This window comes from Podarcis raffonei, chromosome 12, assembly GCF_027172205.1.
Source record: "Podarcis raffonei isolate rPodRaf1 chromosome 12, rPodRaf1.pri, whole genome shotgun sequence".
Lineage (NCBI taxonomy): Eukaryota > Metazoa > Chordata > Lepidosauria > Squamata > Lacertidae > Podarcis > Podarcis raffonei.
In genome coordinates this window covers 56705616-56708584 of record NC_070613.1, presented here as the reverse complement: position 1 = coordinate 56708584, position 2969 = coordinate 56705616, and the positions used below count along the sequence as shown (strand labels likewise).

At 37.0% G+C, this 2969-nt stretch overlaps 1 non-coding gene across 1 annotated transcript; it reads left to right on the top strand.

Moving 5' to 3' along the window:
* Positions 1–627: 627 nt before the first annotated feature.
* On the top strand, positions 628–734 carry LOC128398578 (U6 spliceosomal RNA). Its single transcript, XR_008327165.1, has one exon. It is a non-coding gene; the product is annotated as a U6 spliceosomal RNA (small nuclear RNA).
* Positions 735–2969: the final 2235 nt, after the last annotated feature.

The following is a 2969-nucleotide window of genomic DNA, read 5'->3' as shown; positions in this document are numbered from 1 at the left end:
GATCTGGTCTTTCCCGCCTGCCGGGTTGATTCGCTCTGGTTATCAGCTGTTAGTACAGCTCAAGGGAGGATATTTATGGGTAGGTAGTATCAAATGCAGGTCTAGCTCGGCTGCAAAAATGCACTATACATGTGTCAACATCCAATATCGGTTCATGTCCTTGGAATCATTGTTGTACCTTGATGGTAAAATGGGATGTTTTCAGGAGAGATCAATGTTGGTTGTGTTGTGTCATGGTTTTGGGGTTGTTCTTTTAGTGTGTTTGTATCTGGGACAAATTGCATTTATTTGCTTTGAATGGCACATTGATTGAAAACTGCTTTTGAAAACTCTGGCTATACATTCTGGAGGAGACTTAAACATAACTGGTGGTAGAAGACTTGCTTCCTCTTCTCTTCTCCTGCCTCCCTCAGTAATTTATCACAGCTTCTATGGCCTACATATAGCAGGAATATTTAAAATGTGAGTCATCATAGCATCGTCTTTTTTGCTCTTCAAAATATGGCAACCCTCCACCTCATTTAGCTTAAGCTGGTATGTGGCATACAGGTTAATAATAGTTTAGAAAATTTTATTTATTATTGTTTAGTGATATATAAACCTTGCTTAAAACAATATATAGTATATGTGCTCGCTTCGGCAGCACATATACTAAAATTGGAACGATACAGAGAAGATTAGCATGGCCCCTGCGCAAGGATGACACGCAAATTCGTGAAGCGTTCCATATTTTTTACATGATTAGAGGGGACCAGCTGGTTAAAGAGATTCAGGTCGGAGCTAAACAGTACAAACTGAGAGCATTTGCAGATGATCTAGTTTTAACCTTACAAGAGCCAGACACTAGTACGAGAAGAGTTTTAGAGTTAATACAAGTATTTGGTCAAGTAGCAGGCTTTAAGCTGAATAAACAGAAAACGAAAGTATTGGATAAAAATTTAACAAGTGCAGAAAGAGAGAAATTCCAGAATGATACTGGTCTATTGATAGCAAAGAAGGTGAAATACCTGGGGATAAATTTGACATCTAAGAATGTGAATCTATTTAAAGATAACTATGAGAAATGTTGGGTAGAAGTGAAAAAAGATTTAGAAATATGGTCAAGTTTGAGACTTTCCTTGTTAGGCCGAATTGCAGTTATTAAGATGAATGTCTTGCTGAGAATGTTATTTTTGTTTCAAACATTGCAGATTGTGGACAAAATGGATTGTTTCAAGAGGTGGCAAAAAGATATATCTAGATTTGTCTGGCAGGGCAAAAAGCCCAGAATAAAATTTAAGATACTAACTGACGCAAAAGAAAGAGGGGGGTTTGCCCTGCCGGACTTAAAATTGTACTATGAATCAGCGGCTTTTTGCTGGCTGAAAAACTGGCTGCTTCTTGAAAATACAGATATTTTGGATTTGGAAGGGTTCAATAATAGATTTGGCTGGCATGCATATATATGGTATGACAAGGTCAAGATCCATCAAGGTTTCAAAAACCATATTGTTAGAAAAGCCCTATATAATGTATGGATTAGATATAAAGATTTGCTGGAAAACAAAACACCCAGGTGGTTGTCACCGATGGAAGCTAAGGAAGTGAAAAAATTAAACATGGAATCTAAATGGCCGAAATATTGGGAAATTATAGAGTATGAGGAGGGAAAAGTTAAATTGCAGAGTTATGAGAAATTGAAGTCCAAAGTAAGAGATTGGCTTCATTATTACCAGATAAACGAAGTTTTTAAACAGGACAGGAAAATTGGCTTTCAGGTGGAAAGGTCGAAATTAGAAACAGAGCTTTTGGAACCCAGTACTAAGAATCTGTCAAGAATGTATAACTTGCTGTTGAAATGGAATACACAGGATGAGTTGGTTAAATCAGCTATGATTAAATGGGCACAGGACATTGGACATGACATTATGTTTGCTGACTGGGAACAGTTATGGACCACCGGTATAAAGTTTACGGCATGTAATGCCTTAAGAGAGAATATTATGAAAATGATTTAAAGGTGGTACATGACCCCAGTCAAGCTTGCAAAAATTTACCATTTGCCCAATAACAAATGCTGGAAATGTAAGGAAACTGAAGGTACTTTTTATCACCTTTGGTGGACATGCCCAAAGATTAAGGCTTTCTGGGAAAGGATCTACAATGAAATGAAAAAGGTGCTTAAATGCACTTTTGCGAAGAAACCAGAGGCCTTTCTCTTGGGCATGGTAGGCCAATTGGTGCCAAAGAAAGATAGGATGTTTTTTATGTATGCGACAACAGCAGCAAGAGTACTTTTAGCAAAGTACTGGAAGACACAAGAACTACCCACACTGGAAGAATGGCAGACGAAGGTGATTGACTACATGGGACTGGCTGAGATGACCGGCAGAATCCGAGACCAAGGGAAAGAGACGGTGGAAGAAGACTGGAAGAAATTTAAAGTTTACCTTAAGAACTATTGTAAAATTAATGAGTGCTAAAATGTTTTGAGTAATGCAAAATAGAATTGCAGCGATAAACAATTGGGCATGGGAAAAAGGATTTAAAGGAAGTGTCATAAGTAAATAAAATTAGGGGTTGCTGGAAAAATTTAAAACAAGGATGCAGAAAAAGGAGGTATGGGGAAGTCGTTGAAAGAAGGTTTAAGGAAAAGAAGGTTAAGAAATTATACATGTTTGTTTTTGTATTGTTTTGTATTGTTATTTAATATGTGTTGGAAAATTAATAAAAATTTAAAAAAAATTAATAAAAATTTATAAAAATTTAAAAATTAATAAAAATTTAAAAAAAATAAAATAAAACAATATAAATTTCCTCTTTAATGGAGCAGGCATGGGCAAGGGTATGAGGGTGAAAACCCGGCTGCAAATCAGGGCTGCAGAACAAAAATTGGCAATGGCTTCAGAAATAGGGTTGGGAAGGTGAAAAGTGAGCTCAGCAGTCGCATTGAGTCGGGAGGGGAAGCTGTGGGAGCTAATGTGGCAGGA